General features: G+C 37.5%; 1 protein-coding gene and 1 pseudogene across 7 annotated transcripts in view; both read right to left on the bottom strand.

Annotated features, from left to right (window-relative positions):
• The window catches only part of KDM4C (lysine demethylase 4C), a 430228-nt gene that overhangs the window by 388994 nt on the left and 20794 nt on the right, over positions 1–20440 (bottom strand). The gene's annotated exons all lie outside the window — the stretch shown is intronic.
• LOC122753182 lies at positions 16501–17468 on the bottom strand (annotated as a pseudogene).

Genomic DNA, 20440 nt, shown 5'->3' with positions numbered 1-20440 from the left:
CTTGATGCAAAGTGAAATGAGAAGAGAACACTGTACGCAGTAACAACACTGTACAATGATTAACTGTGATTGTTGTTGCTTGTCCTTCGTTTTTTAAAGAGGACCATGACAGCAGGGTGATGTCATGACTTGCAGTGAACTGGAATTAAGTGAGGAAGAGCTGTGCAAGGTCACCAATCTCACTTTCTCCTCCAGAGTCATCTGGGTCCAGTGTCAAAATATGTATATCAGGACAACTGGAGATAGCCCCAGATGTTTAAGGAAATTGGGGTTAAGTGACTTGCCCATGGTCACATAGCTAGTCAGTGTCTTGAGGTGAGATTTGAATTCAGGTCCTCCCAACCTCAGGGCCAGTGCTCTATCCACTGCACCACTTAGCTCTTCTCAGCAATACAATGATCCAAGACAATTCCAAAAGATTCATAATGGAAAATGCCATCCACATCCAGAGAAAGAACAGATGGAATCTGAATGCAGATTGAAGTATACTATGTTCACTATTTGTTTTTTCATGTTTTTCCCTTTTGTTCTGATTCTTCTTTCATAACATGACTAATGTTGAAATATGTTTATTAACATGATTATATATGTATAACCTATATCAGATTACTTGTTTCTTGGGGAGAGGGAGGGGAAGGGAGGGAGAAAAATTTGGAACTCAAAACCTTATAAAAATGAACGTTGAAAACTATCAAAGCATACTATTTTCACTTTATTTTTTCCATAACTAATATGGAAATGTTTTACATGATTGCACATATATAACCCCTATGGCAAATTGCTTACCATCTTAGGGATAAAATTGGGAACTCACAATTTTATTTAAAAATTAATGTTAGTGCCATACCAATCGGACTACCTAAAAATTATTTTATAGAGCTAGAAAAAATAATAACAAAATTCATCTGGAAAAACAAAAAGTCAAGAATATCAAGGGAAATAATGAAAAAATGCACAGGAAGGTAGGTTAGCTGTACCAAATCTGGAGCTTTACTATAAAGCAGCAGTCATCAAAACTATCTGGTACTGGCTAAGAAATAAAGTGGAGGATTAATGGAATTGGCTAGGCACAGGAGACACAGTAGTAAATGACACTAGTAATGAAATGTTTGATAAACCCAAAGACTCCAGCTTCTGGGATAGGAACTCAGTATTTGACAAAAACTGCTGGGAAAACTGGAAGATAGTATGGCAGAAATTAGGCATACACCAACATCTTACACCTTATACTAAAATAAGGTCAAAATGGATACATGATTAAGACATAAGAGGTGATACCATAGGTAAATTAGGAGAGAAAGGAATAGTCTACCTTTCAGATCTTTGGAAAGGAGAACAGTTTATGACCAAACAAGAGATAAAGAATATTATTAAATGCAAAATGGATGATTTTGATTACATTAAATTAAAAAGGTTTTGTACAAATGCATCCAAAATTAGAAGGGAGGCAGAAAGCTGGGAAACATTTTTTATGGCCAGTACTTCTGATAAAGGCCTCATTTCTAAAATATATAGGGAACTAAATCAAATTTATAAGGATCCAAGTCATTCCCCAATTGAGAAATGGTCAAAGGATATGAACAAGCAGTTTTCTGATGAAGAAATCAAAGCTAGCTATTCCCATATGATAAAATGCTCTGAATCACTATTGATTAGAGAGATGCAAATTAAAACAACTCTGAGGTACCACCTCACACCTACCCTACTGGCTAATATGACAAAAAAGGAAAATAATAAATGTTGGAGAAGCTGTAGAAAAATTGGAACACTAATGCATTGTTGGTGGAGCTGTGAACTGATCCAACCATTCTGGAGAGCAATTTGGAATTATGCCCAAAGGGCTATAAAGTGCATATCCTTTGACCCAGCAATACCACTTTGGGGTCTTTTTCCCAAAGAGATCATGGAAAAGGGAAAAGGACCCACATGTACAAAAATATTTATAGCTGCTCTTTTTGTGGTGGCAAGGAATTGGAAGTTATGGGGATGCCCATTAATTGGGGAATGGCTGGACAAGTTGTGGTATATGAATGTAATGGAATATTATTGTGCTGTAAGAAACGATGAGCAGGAGGAGTTCAGAGAAACCTGGAGGGTCTTGCATGGGCTGATGATGAGTGAGATGAGCAGAACCAGGAGAACATTGTGCACAGTATCACCAATCCAACGGTACAAGAAAGTTCCAAAGGACTCATGGAAAAGGCTCTCCAAATCCAGAAAAAAAAAAAAAAGGAACTGTGGAATATGGACGCTGATTGGACCATACTATTTCTTTTGTTTTTGGTGCTCTTGTTTTTCTTTTTTTTGAGGTTTTTCCTTCTTGCTCTGATTCTTCTTGTATAACATGACTAATGCAGAAATATGTTTAATGTTTATATATATATATATATATATACACACACACACACACACACACACATACACACACACACACACACACACACACACACATATAAAACCTATATCAGATTACCTGCTGTCTAGGGGAGGGGGGGAAGGAAGGGGAGGAGAAAAATTTGAAATTGGAAATCTTATCTGAACAAAGGTTGAAAACTTAAATAAATAAATATAATAAACTAAAAAAAAATGAATGTTAAAAATTGCAAAGTGAAGTGAGGAAAACCAGTATAACATTGTACATAGCAACAGCAAAATTATCCAACTGAAGAACTGTGAATGACTTAGCTCTTCTCAACAGTACAATGATCCAAGACAATCCCAAAGAACTCATGATGAAATATGCTATCCTCCTCCAGAGAAAGAATTGATCCAGTCTGAATAAAAACTAAAGTATACTGTTTTTCACTTTCATTCTTTTTTTTTGTTTGAGTCTTCCTGTATAAAATGATTAATGTGGAAATGTTTTATATGATTGCACATGTACAACCTAAATAAGATTGTTTGCTGTCTCAGAAAGGGCAGGGGGGGGAGGGAGAGAAAAAGGAATAAAATTTGGAATTCAAAACTTTAAAAAGTTTAAAATTGTTTTAATATGCAATTGGGGGAAATATTATTTTTTTTCATTAAAATAAAACAAGGAAGAAAGCTCCACAACCCTCATAGGGGTAAGCCAAGAATTCTGAGGAAAAGATATAGTCAGCTTTAAACTGAGGAACCCAACTTGTCAATGTAACTGCAGGTTGGAACAAGGATTCAACCAAGTATTTACAGTTATCCCTTACACATCACAAAGGTTAGCATCTCAGTGCTTCTACAATCTGGAAAATCTGCATAAAAATTTTGGCCTTCCCTTCTTACCAGAGATGTCTGAATTTTTTTTCTTTTTCTTTTATGGTGTGTTTACTGTACTTTATTGTAAATTTGGGTTAAGTATTTGGTCATAAGCAATATATGTTATTTTATGCATTTCTGAGTTTGCAAACTTTTTCTTTATTGTCTACCAGCCTTCTCATGTTGTCTTGGGCTTCCACAAAAGTCCCAAAAAATTCCCATTTAATTTCTTTTGCCAACCTGTCATATATTATTAAAACCACAATGGGGAAAACTGTGATGTTGAGGGGTAACTATGAAGCCTGTTATACATTTATTACAAACTCAAAAAATGAAAATAAAAATGAAGTTGGACACTACTTTCCAAGCGGCTAGAGCTCCATTAATACACTTTTGGTACTGCCATTCAACCAACAACAAATCTTCTTAATTATACTATCATTCAGTACACAAAGAAACCATGATTGACTTGTCAAACGCCTTGCAGAAATTTATACATATTACTTTTAACAGAATATCCCATCCATAAAAGACTGTTAGAAAAAGAGTGTTAGAAAGAACACTTCATATTCTGAGACAGGAGCACTAGAAGGAGGACAGTTGAACAAAAAATAAAAGTTAAGAAAAACTAAATTATAAGTTGAACACAGATAACACCTCTCAGTCATAAAACCAATATCTTCATTGCTATGACAATGTGGACAAACTGGATAGGGAGGAAGCACAAACACTTCAGAAACTCTAATTGCTATAAATCAAATTGCATTCTTTAAGTGGATTTCTTTCAATAATAGGGTAGAAAGATATAGGGGAAAAAAGGCATTGCCATATGAGTGAAAATAACATACACGTCAATGGACCAGAGATTTCATGAATGTGGGAAATAATAGTGTAGATCACAATCCACCCACACACTTCATTTTGTGTGACTCCAAAAATCTCCAAAACGGAGGGAGACTTTCTCTAGTTAATCTTTTTTTTTTTTTTTAGTGAGGCAATTGGGGTTAAATGACTTGCCCAGGGTCACACAGCTAGTAATTGTTAAGTGTCTGAGGCTGGATTTGAACTCAGGTAGTCCTGACTCCAGGGCCGGTGCTCTATCCACTGTGCCACCTAGCCGCCCCTCTAGTTAATCTTAACATGGCATAAATATCATTTGATCATGCAGGCTGTGCTCTAGTCATCCCTCCAACTAGCTTCCTTTTCCAGTCAGATAATAGATTTTTTTTTTCCTGATAATAGATTTTTATGCTGCTTCTCTTGTGCAATTTCTAATTTCATTTCTAATGTGTTGCAACCTGCTCACAACTTCCTTGAGCTTCTCCACTGCTTTTAGGCTGACTTTCCTTGGATACTATGGCATTCTGTGACTCACAGCATTACCAGAAGAATATCAGTATTAAAAACATGAGACTGCTTCACTGTGAGGATCATTTGAAACACTACAATTTACTCTGCACAAATGAAAGCTAACCCACTCTTCTTTCTATTTGGTTCTGAGTCTAGCTTAGTTCTTCATCTATTGACTCGACAACTATGGGTCCAAAACATAGACATTGATGGATTAGCGCTACAAATTGTCTATATGGCTACACATCATAATCTGGAGAGACAGTATTCATGAATAGTTAGGGAATTATTTTTTTAGTAATTAAGAATCTCTTTTAGAAGATTCTGCAGTGTTGTAGGTCTTGATGCAATCATCCAAATGTCATTTTACCCCCCAAAATGACACCACCATTTATACAGGATCCCTCTTCTAACTGGCTTTTGCATTGGGCATCTTTTATGACAGTAGTAAATGCACTTATGCATCACTAAATATTATTATCAGAAGGTTAAATTGTGTTGTATTCTCCAAGGAAATGTGTTTTTAAACTTGTGCATAGAGAATACCTTATTAGAGGAAGGTTTTTAGGGAAGAATTTATAGTGCTCATATCTCATGGTAAACATTTAGAACAAGCTAATAAAGCCCTCCAAACTGAATCCATATATATTTCTAAACCAAATGTCCCATAATATTATATTTCTTGTTGCCTCTGGACATGTGATGAAAACAAAACTTCTATTTGCCTCTCCAAATAAAGCCTATGAGCTAATCTTCCATTTAACTGCAACTTTCTTTGTGTTGTGGTTTTACTTATGGTAAGAAAATCCTAATACACTTCAACATCTCAAGTAGTCACTGAATGATAATCTTCTATTTGGAGTACCAAGCACTAGTTAATATTTATAGTGGCCTAAAAATTGGGTAATTCTTAGGGCCCTCTGCCTCCACTTATGCCATTCTTAACACCATGATTGCAGAACTGGAAGGGAGTCACACAGGACCGAGACCATTTTGTATTTTTCTTTGCTTCTTGGGTTGCAATGGACAAATGACCACACTATTAATATGAACCTCTCTACACTTATCCTGGCTGCTCCTCAGGAAAGAAGGCAGTCTATTGACAAAACAATATATACCCATCAAAGTAAAATCTGCCAGAGCTTATACTTCACTTGCATAGCCTTTGGGAAGCCAAAGTCAACTCTGTATCATGATGAAACATCATAGTAGGACTTTATAGAGCTAGAAACAATTGGAAATAGAATTTAGAAACTCTAAGCTCTCACTCTAGTACTTAAAAACCAATGAACTAAGGGGCAGCTAGGTGGTGCAGTAGATAAAGCACCAGCCCTGGATTCAGGAGGACCTGAGTTCAAATGCAGCCTCAAACACTTGACACTAGCTGTGTGACCCTGGGAAAGTCACTTAAGCCTCATTGTCCCACAAAAAAACCAAAAACCAAAAGAAAACACAATGAACTATCTTAGTATTGTGTTCTCTGGAACCCATTTTACTAATAACAAAATATCCTTCATATAAGACCTCTTCTTATATTCTTTCCATCTCCTTATAATAACAGAAACTTGACTCTCCCTAAGGAATTCTGCATCTCTGGCTACCTTCTCTAGTAGTACTAGGAGTACTTCATGCCCCATACCATAGTGGACCAGAAGAGGCCTTTTTGCCCCTCACTTTGACTTCCAAGTCCACCCCCTACAATTGCCACTAACCAACCTCTCCTCCTTTGAGGTTCACTCCATCCGTATAATGCCAGATTCTCATGCCTACAGCTTTTTCAAGGAGTTTAATAACTTTAGAATCTCCCTATCCCTCCCCCCTGCCCCTAAACCTGAAGACTTCAATTTTATAAGTTAATGTCCCTGCCAATAACCTTGCTTCCCATGTAACCTAAAACCACATGTTCTCCCTCTTCATCCTTGCCTCCTCTGGCTTCCTTCAAGTCCAAACTAAAATTCTACCTTCTACAAGCCTTTTCCCAATCCCTCCATATTTGGGAATTCCCCTACTCACTAAAATTTCTTTGTAACCCCAAAATCAAGACTAAGTGTAAGCACTTTCACAATCATTCACCATCACATGCAGTGTGGCAAAAAATTTGAGCTTCCTGACACATATGGTACCAGCTGAGTTCAAACAAGGTGCCTTCTTTAGTCTTCCTGTGTGAAGAATAAGTGGACTTTTCATGCTTTATTTAGTGCTACATTGGCGGGGGGGGGGGGGGGGGGGGGGGGCTGGCCTTTATGCTTTCTATTGGTAATTTCACTCTTTATAGTGCTATTGCCTTTGAATTCAATATTAACAATATAGTACATGCAGAAAAAAGGAAATTCTACAGCGTGTACATGAGGCTGCTCCAGAAAGTGCTAAAGTAAATGTTGTGATCAAAAGCCTGAATGAGGGGCAGTTAGGTGGTGCAGTGGATAGAGCACTGGCCCTGGAGTCAGGAGGACCTGAGTTCAAATCCAGCCTCAGACACTTATTAGCTGTGTGACCCTGGGCAAGTCACTTAACCCAAATTGTCCCACCAAAAAAAAAAGCCTGCATGAACCTAAACCTATGTTTCCCCTTGGAGCAATGGTCCATTATTTGCTAATTCAGTGTTCATGGCAACTATAGAACATAAGTACCATTAATAACAAGACTGGACTGTATTTCCTATTTATTCTGTATGTACCTTGTTTGTACATATTTATTTGCTTGTTGCTTCATCCACTAGATTGTGAGTTGAGGACAGGGACTATCCTCTTAGCCTTCTTTGTATCCCCAAGTGCTTAGCATTTGGCACACAGCAGACATTAATAAATGCTTATTGATTCACAACTTCACTTTACATCCACCTTAAAAGATGGTCATACCCTGGATCTGATCAACACACAAATGTTGCACTTCCACCATTCATAACTCTGAAATTCTTCTGACCATTAATAACTTCCTGTCCTTCCATCTCTGTGTACTTTACCTTTTCTAAACCTATTCTCTGTCCTCACCACAAACTCTAATCCCACTCACTCATTGATTTTCCAAGTATTCACTCCAGCTCTAGCCTCACTTTTCCCCATGAAGTAACCAACTCAACTTTGCACTGTTGTCTACCCTTAAATTCCTTGGCCCATCAGAAGTCCTAGTACTGCTCATCAATTTTCAAATACCATCTTTAGATTATTCCCACAATCTACCTACTCCTCTCCTGCTAATGTGCTATAGAAAGCTCCAGAGAAAATCACACATTCTGTGATGACTGAATACAATACTCCATCTCAACTGGGCCCTCACTACTCCAATCCCCCAACTTCTGAACAACTATCAATACTCCTCATCACCACTGTTTGAAACTTTCCCTAGACACCCATATCTTTATTCTTATCCTTCCCTTCGGCCAAAAATGTTATGTATTATAGATCTCAAGCAGAGAGCAACCTAAATGGTCACATTATCTCATATCTTTCTTTCTTTCTTTCTTTATTTTTTTGTTTATTTTTTTTTATTTATTTATTTTTGGTAAGGCAATTGGGGTTAAGTGACTTACCTAGGGTCAAAAAGCTAGTAAGTGTTAAGTGTCTGAGGTTGAATTTGAACTCAGGTACTCCTGACTCCAGGGCTGGTGCTTTATCCACTGTGCCACCTAGCCGCCCCCTTTATTTTTGCTGATGAAGAAACTGAGGCCCTGGCAGGATGTGACTTGCTCATGGCCAAAAATGAAGCTACTCTTCCCAAGTTCTCTTTCCTCCCCCATTCCATATTTCAAATAATTTCAACTTCATCCCCTAATTCTCTCCTCCTTGACTCTAGTACTAAAGAGGAGGTCCTCCTAGTCAAGTTCAACTCTACCAATAGGCATCTTTGATCACATTAACTCTTATCTCTTCAAAGAGTAGGCCCATGTTAGTTACCCTTCTTTCTAATCTTAATTAAATGATTTACTGTCATCTTCATAGTGAGCATCAGTACAACCACCTAAAATTGTTCAGTTACTATTCAAAGCTAAATTTCAATGAAAAAAATGTCATGACTATTTTTTTCCATTTTTCCCCATTGCTCTCATCACTAACCAACTCACCTCCCCATGCCTAAACTGAAGTATTCCCTTATAGTAAATACTCAGGTAAAACAAATCAACACATTGGCCATGACTGAGAATGAATATCTGGTTAAGCACCTCTAGTCCACCACCTTTTTGACAAAAATTACATCAAAGGTAATTTGGAGTCAAAATTAGTTGCTGCTCAAAGGTCTTTCAGTGTTTTCTGTCACATTATTGTTGTGTTCATCCATAAATTGTTCTCATGACTTTGTTTATTTCACTTTGCATTGTCACTTTCTAGTCTTTAATCTCTTGGTCTATTGATTCATTCTGCTACCTACAAATATACTGAGACTTCTCTCAATCCTAGAAATAAAAATCACATCTACCATCCCCTCAAACCACTTCTAGAGCTTTCCATTCACAGACAAACTGTGTGTGTGGGGGGGGGGGGGGGGAATCAAAAAGTATTGATCCACTTAATCAAAACAAAACAAAAAGCAGTCTGCTCAAGGAGCTTACAGTCTATAACTGTAACTAACTGTAAACTATAACTATAACTAAAAGGTAACACTTGTTACCTCTGCTTTCTTACCTCTCACTTTTTTCAACCTTCCACAATCTTGCTGTAACCTATTAATTAAAATTGTTCTCCCAGGTCACTAATGACCTTTTTATTGCTAAATCCAAAGGATTTTTGTCAATCTTCCTCTATGTCTGACCATCTACTCAAAAAGCTTCAGTAGATTACTAGTGCCATTATGATAAAATACAAACTACTTTATCTGGCACTTAAAACTCTAACTTTTCATTTTCTTTACCTCTTACTCCCCTTTATACATTCTATATTCCAGTTAAATTGGCCTATTTACTGTTTATCATACACAACAGTGCATCTCCTACTTCTGTGTTTTTGTGAAGACTTCTACCTATGTCTGAAATGCTTTCCATCCTCTCACCTCCAGCTCTTGGAGCTTCAAGGCTGAAGCTTGAGCACTATCTCAAGGCCTCCAAGACACCTTTCCTCCCCCCCAAGTAGTTAGGGTCTCCTCTCCCCCAAATAACTGTATTTGTTTTGTATATAACTTATATTTACTTATTTGTGAACAGATATGGTAATGCACACATGTACACATTTATTTTGTATATGTCCCATAATTACATGTGAACATGTGTCCCCACAGTACAATATAAGTTCCTTACAAGCAGCATGTCATACTTGTATTTGTTGATTATACCCATGACTTGGCAAGGTACCTGGGACACAGTGAGTCCTTACTACAGTCTTTGGGATGGATTTCTTAATTGAAGGTGAAATTGGGCAAAAGACAAGTCAGTCTTGTAAGAATACTAACCGTCTTTAACAATGACTCTTTAGATATGCAAATTGTTCCACTATAAACACATATTAGTTATGATTTACTATAATCCTTTTGACATAGTCTGACATTCTTAGAAGATTATTATGAACATTTTACAAGGCAATTAGCTCAGGCCCTTCAGCAATTAAAATGAGAATAGGTAACTCTTACAGAAATAGATTCATCTTTAGCATCTGTCTATTCTACAAATGTCAAAGCAACATCACAAGATAGGCAGCATCTGGTCACAGGAAACTCTCTTAAGAAAGCAGAATGTCTAAATCTGGTTTAGGGTGAGATCAATCTCCTTGCAAATGCATTCTGGTCAATTGATGCCAATTATTTTGTACAAGCTAAAAGTACAAACAGTGTGTCCTTCTCTCCCCCAAAAAATATAATATGGGAAGAGAGAACAAAAACTTGGGGCTATAGCAACTCTTATTCAATCTAAACGTGAAAGTGAAATATGGTGTAATTTTCCCCTTGAGTAACCATTCAATGTCATATATGCTTTATCAACTATATTTAGGATCTTTCAGTTGATTATTTCCTTCCTTTCCATTGCATAATATAAGATTCTGAAATACTGTCTGAATAAATCCTACATTAGTAATGTTATATTCCTTTAAGACCAAATCAAATAAAGGTGCTTCAGACAGAACATGTAAATATATTTAAGAGTTCTATCCCTGATATAGAGACAGGCAGCATGTGTAGTGGAAAAAGAGTTTGTCTTCCAATCAGAAAGACCCAAGCTGAAAGAGGCAGATACTGGCTTCCTAATTGCCACTTAACCTCTCAGCATCCCCAAGTAACTCTCAAAACAACTAAAAATTTGAGAGAAATTACGATCTATATTGGTAGATGGGATTCTCACCAGATCCTTACACTGAGAAAATACAGGTCCAGTAAAAAAAAAAAAAAAAGAGCAAAAACACTCCTGATAAAACCTTATGAAATAATCACTCAGGTACAGCATCCTCCAAAAGATGGCAACACCTCTTCCTACAACTCATGATATTCTCTCCAAAACTTCCTTGCCCCTGAATGGCTAACTAACTTCTTTCTTCCTTCAATTTTCTCCTTTCGGCACCTCTCTATTTGTTGTAACCTCTTTGAGGGAAGGAACTGTCATTCTTGTTTGTATTTGGATGCCCAGCACAGATGTGGCACACAGTGAGAACTTAATAAATGATCTATCTAATCTCTAACCTCCATTTAAAAAAACATGCATTTTGGAAGTATGATTTTTTTAAAGAACACAAGTAGGAGGCATGGAATTTTCTTCTCTTTTGACAATGTTATTATTTGAGCTATTTCACACATTGCCCTTCGAAATGCATTTATTTTATATAATGCATATACTCATGTATAGAACATATTGATATTTATGATATAAATGTCCATTTCCATGTAAATGGATATAAATGTAAATATAGGCATCATATAGTAGAAAGATTTCCCTTTGTTTTTAGGAAAATTTGAAGCATACAGTACTCTGAATGAATCTGGAGTCAGGAGGTTCCTGGCTCTAATCTCATCTCAGCTACTTCCTGCTATGTGGACATGGACAAGTAGCTTAACCCCGCCGAGCTTCAGCTTCCCTAACTGTAAACCAGGAATATCACACTGATGTGTTCAGGTTATTGAATTTCTAGCAAACTAATGCCCATTACTCCTAAAGGACCTCAAAGTTACAACTTGGTTCAAGGTGGAAATACATTCTTAGCCCCTAGCCACAGCAAACCCTACTCAAAAACCAGGAAAATGAGATCAAATAACAAAGCATTTAATTGAACACCACAACATAATTTGGGGAATATCTGCTTCCCAGACAAGGAAACATACCATGCAAAAGTCAATGGCCAGGGGCAGCTAGGTGGCACAGTGGATAAAGTACCAGCCCTGGAGTCAGGAGGACCTGAGTTCAAATCCGGCCTCAGACACTTGACACATACTAGCTGTGTGACCCTGGGCAAGTCACTTAACCCTCATTGCTCTGCAAAAAAAAAAAAAGTCAATGGCCAACAACTCCCCACAATAACTCTTGCCGGGGGGGGGGGGGGGGAAGAAATGAAATAAATTCATAGAGCAGCTCCAGCAGAAACTCACAGCAACCCTCCTTCCATTGGTTTTGGAGTGGGAATCTACCCCCTTTAGGCTCTCTAACTGTACTTTTTACCCCTTCAACTGTCCTTCAATGAAGATCTGGCTCTACTATGAACCCCAGGGAACTGTGGGTCCTAGTTTTCAGATACTTCATTTGCACCTTCTGTACTGTCAATCACTGATTTCTTCCCCTTTCCAGTTGTCACTTTGTTCTAAAGTCACATTTACCTGTCTTCCTAGCTGCCATCCAAAGAAGTTTGGTTTATTACTATCTGCAGCTAGGTGGCGCAGTGGATTGAGCACTGGCCCTGGATTCAGGAGGACCTGAGTTCAAATCCGGTCTCAAACACTTGACACTAGCTGTGTGACCCTGGGCAAGTCAGTTAACCCCAGTTGCCTCACACACACACAAAAAAATTACTATCTGCTGCTGCTTGAGTTTCCCATAAGCGTTCTTCTAGTTTGACACTTTCTAGTTATATTACTGAGCCACTATTTAATGATCTTTTAGATTCAAGTCATTTGAAATTTATGCCTCAGATGTCTTATTACTCTCAGAGTCAGATTTTCTACACAAGCTTGGATCTATTCAACACTTTTTTTTTTTAGTGAGGCAATTGGGGTTAAGTGACTTGCCCAGGGTCACACAGCTAGTCAGTGTCAAGTGTCTGAGGCCACATTTGAACTCAGGTCCTCCTGACTCCAGGGCCAGTGCTCTATCCACTGCGCCATCTAGCTTCCCCTCAACACATTTTTTTAAATCTATAATTCACCTGCCTCATAGCCCCACCTAGTCCAAAAAGACTCCTCAGGCAAATGCTATGAAATACTTCCTTCACCCTTTCCACAAAGAGCCTCCAAAGCCTTTACTAGTCTACGGATTAGTAACCTTTCCTGTTTCCTAACTCAAAAGCAACAAAATGCCTCTACCCTGCCTGCATGCATTCATATTTTGTTTTTTTGAAGCTACGGATACACATACACACACATATCCTTCATTGTTCCTTTCAACTCCCATCATGGAGGTAAAAAATTGATGAGATGGAATGGCATAAGCAGTGAGTGCTACAGACATTCTTGCTATCACACAAATATCAAAGGCCTTGTCCCTTTTATATAGTGTTTTGCAAACCTTAAAGCCTGTATAAGCTATTTTTATCTTATTATCATCTTGTTCAATGGAATTCAGATAAAAACAGTCCTGAAACAAGTCACTATCCTATTATTCTTTTATACTTAATGCTCTATGGATTATATTGCAAAGGTTTTTTGATGAACTGGTTTTATTAGCTAAACAAAAGTACTGGGATGTAAACTCATATTCCACAGACTCACTGAAAGCATATCCCTATTTCCACATGACTCTGGCCCTTCCAGTTTCAAATCCTCAGACATCAAACCCAACATTCTCTATAGTTTGAAAACACCCTTGAATACTCAGTAATGGCCAAAGCTATGAAAAATGCGGTCCCTAAGTTCCTATAGATTGTTATACATACATACACACATACATACACACACACACACACACACACACACACACACACACACACACACACACACACACAAAATGACAATCCTTACAAGGAGCAGCTAGGTGATGCAGTGAATAGAGCACTGGCCTTGAAGTCAGGAGGACCTGAGTTCAAATCTGACCTCAGACACTTGACACTTTGACCCTGGGCAAGTTACTTAACCCTCACTGCCCTGAAAAAAAAAAAAAGACTGAAAAAAGTCTTTTCTGTGATTTCAACTTCCATAGGATAAGATTTAGAGTTGAAAGAGACCTTACAGACCAATACCTACATTTAATGCATGAGGGGGGCGGCTAGGTGGCGCAGTGGATAAAGCACTGGCCCTGGATTCAGGAGTACCTGAGTTCAAATCCGACCTCAGACACTTACTAGCTGTGTGACCCTGGGCAAGTCACTTAACCCCCCATTGCCCCGCAAAAACAAAAAAACAAAAAAACATTTAATGCATGAGGAAACTGATACTTAGAGATATTAAACTTGCCTGAGGTCACACTGGTAATAAGGGGTAGAATAGAGATTGAAACTCAAATCCTTAGACACCAAACACAACATTCTTTACATATTATCACAGAGTCTTCTGTTCCAAGATGATTTTTCCTTCTCAGTAACTTTTAGGCATTACTTACTCACAGTTGTTTATTAAGTTTCACCTATTTATAACTCCATCTGACAAGTCTAATACATTTTAATAATGATTTAATAATAATTTTAACTAAAGATAAAATGTCTAATTCAAATGCTCCTACAAAAAATTAAAACCAAAAAACACTTCTCTAGGATATATCTATCTATAGCTATTGCCAAAACAAAGTCAGCAAACAGCATTTTGCTTATAATAATGTAGCATTCAACTACCTAAGAAATCTTTTTTTAAATTGTCCCATTTCGGATTTGTACAAATCTGTCAGCAATAGCACAGTGCTACATATACATAGCAATAAGTTTCAAATTATCATAATTTATTATTCATGAAATACTAATTATTTTGCCACTGATTTTATTACAAAGAATCTTATTATTTTAGTAAAAATCCTGCAAAATACAATTTCACCGTACCTTCATACCACCCTTTAAGACTGCCATCCTTTTATCATTTCCCTCAAAGGCAGGCTATAAGTAAGCATGCTTCCTAGATTCTTAAAGGGGAAATGTTCTACAGCAAAAACAGTACAAGTTCGGAGTCAGAAAACCTGGGCTTGAATTCCACCTATGCTGTTTTGCTACTTTTTGACCTTGGATGAGTCATCTGACCTTTTTTCATCTATAAAATGAGGAAAAGGTTGGACTATATGACCTCTAAGACCCCTTCTATCGCTAACCTAAGAAGCTATCCTTGCCTGCAAATTAGAAGATATAAACTCACCTACCACGCTATTTATGTACTATACAGATTATTGTATTAATATTAGTATGATAACATTTAAGTAAATATTCTATTCCAACTTAGAAACTGAGGGAAAGCAATGGTAAATAACTTACTTACAATTATGCACAGCAAAGCTGTCCCTTCCTGGATCAATGCCTTGTCATAGCAGAGGGGCTTGTGTAGCTTAATGGAACAATGAGGAGCTATGCTGTGCAGGACAACTCAAGATACACAGGTCATAAAGGAGAGTTCTGACAAAAAGTGACCCTTTGGAAAAGGAAATGGCAAAGCACTCCAGTATCTTTGCCAAGAAAACCCCATAGACAGGACTGAAATGATAAAAGATATGACATCAGAAGATGAGCCCCTCAGGTCAGAAGGTGTCCAACAACTGGAGAAGAGTGGAAGATAACTACAAGTAGCTCCAGGACTAATGAAACCAGCTGGGACTAAACCAAAAGGAAGATCAACTGTGGATGTGTCTGGTGATGAAAGTAAAGTCTGGGGGCAGCTAGGTGGCGCAGTGGATGATAAAGCACTGGCCTTGGATTCAGGAGGACCTGAGTTTAAACCCAGCCTCAGACACTTGACACTTAACTAGCTGTGTGACCCTGGGCAAGTCACTTAACCCTCATTGCCCTGCAAAAACAAACAAACAAAAAGAAAAGAAAGTAAAGTCTGATGCAGTAAAGATCAATATTGTATAGAAACATGGAACATAAGTTCTATAAGCCAAGGTAAGTTGGATGTGGTCAAACAGGAGATAGAAAGTTTAAAAATTGTTATCTTGGGTGTCAGTGAACTTTAATGGATGAGAAGGATAGAATTTAATTTATCATTACATATACTACTTTGGGCAAGAAACCCTTTGAAGAAATGGAATAGTCCTCAAAATCAATAAAAGGATGAGAAATGCAGTACTGAGATATAATCTCAAAAATAACAATTTATCTGCTCAAATCCAAGGCAAAATGTTAAACATCACAGCAATACAAGTCTATGCTCCAAACAATGACACGAAAAAAGCCAAAGTTAATCAGTTTTATGAAGATCTACAACATCTTCTAGAAATAACACTTTAAAAAAAAAAGATGCAGCATTGACCATGGGGGATTGAATACCAAAGTAGGAAATCAAAAAATAACTGGTCTAACAGGCAACTTTGGCCTTGGAGTACAAAATGAAGCAGAGCAGAGATTAATAGTCTTGTCAAGATCACTCACTAGCCATAGCAAATGGTCTTTTTCAACAACCCAAAAAACAAACAACAAAAAAAAGATTAAAATTCTAGTAACTCAAAAAGATCCCTTTAAGTTATATTTAGAGTATGTACACATAAAATAAAATTCATTGTCTAATCCTGCCAAGCAGAAAACATGCACAAACCCATGATATATGAATGGGGAGGGGGCATAGGCCCCCCACAGTGGTGGTTGGGATGGTGCAATCCAGCCAGTCACAGCGGCAGGACAGTAGAAGCTGGACTGAGCTGCTGGGTGGGCCACAGCCCTGTAGAAATTAACATTAGAGTAACTGTGCGACATAGCCAAAGGTCTGTTTGATGCTCTCAGAATAGTACTGCTGCCAGCCTTGTCTTGTCTGTTCCTCCTCCAGCAATTGGATGCCTTTGCCCTCCATGAGGAAAGAACTCTGTCTCTCCATCTTTGTCAATAAAGGTCAAGGTAATGGTAGCAAAGTGTCCATCAGGCCAGGACTTAAACATCCATTTCATCCCAATCTTGTTTTCAGGACCAAATCTGAGTATTCTCCAGTGATAATGCCAACCAGCAAGTGGAACTTTCCCCCCTTATCAGCTTCTAACACAGCAGAACCATCTCCACAGTGACAAATACCCTAAAGAGCTCCTCTGGTGATGTGAAGAAAGTATCCTCCAAAATGATGTTGCACATAGGGATCTTGACAGCAACAGTTTTAGGCTGACTTGTCAAAGTACCAGGTTTGACTCTGAACTCCACTGCTTTCATTGGCAGCTGGGGAGCTGGATCTACTGTCTCGCCATTCAGAGCAGGTAAGATAAAATTCTATTTTGAGAATCCTGATATAAGTTTCTACTGCATCTCAGATCTCTGTCACACCTTCTTACTTCATTAAGGCCAACAGGGTTGTGCCAGGCTCACACTAACCACTTCATTGATGCTGTTTGCTTCTGACAAGCTGAGGATCTCCACATGTCCCTTGTATTATACCCCTGACTTAGAAGTACCTGTCCAGTTCAATTTGATGGTTCACTCATAGAAGATGAGCTTGCCTTTGCAATTGTTGATTGATGCCTCTCCATTGAGCTTGCTCACTTCTATTATCTTACAGTTGCCCTCTTCACCTTGCACTTGGATTGCCAGAAACAGGGATTTCAGCTTATCAGTAGACCAGTTTGAACCATCCCTCTCAGTCCAGTGACAGTTACTGATGTTAGTAGCATTTGCCCGCTCCTCCATAATCTATCGGAGGTCACCCTCACCCCACTTGACCATCTGGGCTCAGATTCTGCCACCATAGGCTTCTGCATGGCCCTGGCCCCAACTGCCTGGCAGTGCCTAGAAATTAGTAAAAGTGGGTGCAATGCCACGCAACTTGCTTTTCCCTCTACCTTCCCCCGCACACCCCAGCCCAGCCTTCTCCTCTCCCCCTCCACCTAGAATTTTTCTGTACTGGAAATATTTTTGCTTTCATTAAATTCCATCATACCTAAAATTTGCTCATTTCTACTTCTCCCTTATTCAACTCAAGCTCTTATTATCAATCTCGTTTCACATGAATGACAATAAAATTAAGTTTAAAATACTCACTGCACAGACTTTTCAATTTCTGCTTTTAAAGGAAGTATATTTTATTGGAAAAATCACAGTGTTCTTTATATTTTTAAAAGGATACAATACTTTTTTTATAAATTGGGAACATGGCCTCTAAAGACTGTTTTTAAAAAGACTGTATTCCAAAGCATTTTGCAAAAGAAATTCCACTATACATGCTCTAACAATGCCAGTCCTCAGAGGTGCAGAATGAGATATACATTTTTTCTGAAATGACTGATATTTGGATTTGTTTTGCCAATTGCTTCTATAGGAAAGAGAATAGTGGTAAAGAAGACTTCTGGTGATGACCCAAAAAAGAGAAGAGGATAACTAGTGAATTTTTTTAATACACAAAAGAGAACCAAAGTTCAGAGAAAGAGACAGATGAGCAACGACATCCTGGAAACTAACATGCTTAATTTTTGATACATCTTTTTTAAAGAGCAAGCTATATACAATAAAGCACTGATATCAAACTCAGAAAGGCACCACTAAACTCCAACAGATACTGACTTGGAAAACCACATATTAACATTATTTATGTTCCCTATTTCTATTTATTTTGGTTGTTCTATACTATTTTTATTTACTTTGGTTAAGTATTTCCCAATCACACTTTAATCCGGTTCAGTCTGTGATTGGCAGACCCAATGTATAACAACTCTGCAATAGAAATTAAGTTTCATATGTGATCCTTTTCCTGTTCTCTGCTGTTTGTTTCAAGTTTAGACTAACAAGAAGTAAAAACAGTTTTGACATCAAATCAGTCCTCAACATAGGAAATTTTGAAAAAAAAAAACTTAGAAAATTTTGCATTTACTTAAGTTAAATTGTAAGTGATGCAAATGTCCTTCCTCTTATAATGAAGTTTCCTACTTGTTCTTACTCTGGTTAGTCTTCCTGACTATTCAAATGATAAGAACACGTTCTTAGGGAGTGAATAAAAACCAAGCATTTAGAGAGGGAAAAGGATCAGTTCCCATCTATAATCAAAGTTTTTCCTGCCATCCTGAAGAACTCAATTCTACTGAAAAGGCTAATACTACTATTCCAGCCCTAGACTTTCTTTCTGTAAGACAGGTTTTCTGCATCATTTCTTGTTTGTTTGTTTAGCAATGGTCTTATTCAAATTTCTCTAGTTCTAGTGAGACTAAACAAAATAATGTTTCAGTTCATTTACACCTGGACATGACTTTTTTTTCCCTTTTTTTCCCTTAAACTTAAGGAAATTACACAGAAAAAAACTGGCATTTACACACATTAAAGTGATAAAGAATGATTATTGTTTTTTAAAAAACATTTCCTCTGACCTAATTACAGGAAACCTTCAATACTTTAGAATATTTGTGATTTCATAAGTGTAAATGCAAAGTATAAAGGGTTAGGGCTAGAGAAATGAAGACCTGGGTTCAGAGCCCCTTCGAATACTTACCTGCTACATATCCATAGACAAATAAATCACATTAAGTTCTCTGGACATCAGTTTTTACAACACTAAAATGGAAACAATAATGCCTATATCACCTCATTATAATGTAAACTTCTTGAGGGCAGTTACTGGCCTTAATTTTGTATTTGTATCCTCAGCATTTAGTACAGTGCTTGACACAGTAAATGTTTAATAATTATCATTCAAACCAAAGCATATACAGAATATGAAGAGAATAAATACAAATAAGTACGAAAATATCAATACCAGACAGTGGGAGAGGGAGACAAAAGCAGGAGAGGGGACTCAGAAAGAAGGGAGAATTTGAGTTGCATCTTAAAGAAAGGAATTCTATGAGGTATACATAAGGATGGGGTGCATTTCATGCATGAAAGACACAGAGAATGGCTATCAAGCACAGTGTGTGAGAAACAGATAAGAAAATTTGGTGAAATTTGCTAAACTATATGTAGCATCAAGCATGGTGAAGCCACAACATCATGGCAGAAGGTTTCCTTTCAAGTCCTATGTGTTTTATCTTATGCATTTAAAAACACTATTCTGAGAATAGGTTCATAGACTTCTCCAGACTTTCAGAGGGGTCTGTGAAACAAAAAAATGTCAAGAAGTCCTATTCTAAACAGTTTTCAGAGGAAGAAATCAAAGCTATAAATAATTATATGAAATAAGTTATAAATCACTAATAATTTGGGAATTCAAATTAAAACTCCTAGGTACTATCACCTCATACTCATCCATAAGGCTAACATGATAGAAAAGGAAAATGACAAATGTTGGAGATGTGGGAAAATAATTACACTAATACACTGTTGGTAGAACTCTGACAAGTCCATTCTGGAGAATAATTTGGAACAATTCCTAAAGGGCTATACAACTGTATACCCTTTGCCCCAGAGAATACCACTGGTAAGTCTGTATCCCAAAGAGGAGAGGAGAGGACCCATGTCCAGAAATATTGATAGCAGCTCTTTTTGTGGTGGCAAAGAACTGGATACTGAGGGAATGCCCATCAACTGGGGAATGGCTCAACAACTTATGGTATATGATTGTGATGAAAGAAGTGTCCTGCACTGTAATTGTACTATAAGAAATGATAAAAAGAAACGATGAAGGGGAAAGTTTCAAAAAAACATGAGAGTACTCATATGAATTGATGCAAAGGGAAGTGAGCAGAATGAAGAGAACAATCTACATAGTTACA

The sequence above is a fragment of the Dromiciops gliroides genome, chromosome 1, assembly GCF_019393635.1.
Source record: "Dromiciops gliroides isolate mDroGli1 chromosome 1, mDroGli1.pri, whole genome shotgun sequence".
Taxonomy (NCBI): domain Eukaryota; kingdom Metazoa; phylum Chordata; class Mammalia; order Microbiotheria; family Microbiotheriidae; genus Dromiciops; species Dromiciops gliroides.
The sequence above is the reverse complement of the archived record's forward strand: the minus strand, read 5'-3'. Positions and strand labels throughout refer to the sequence as shown.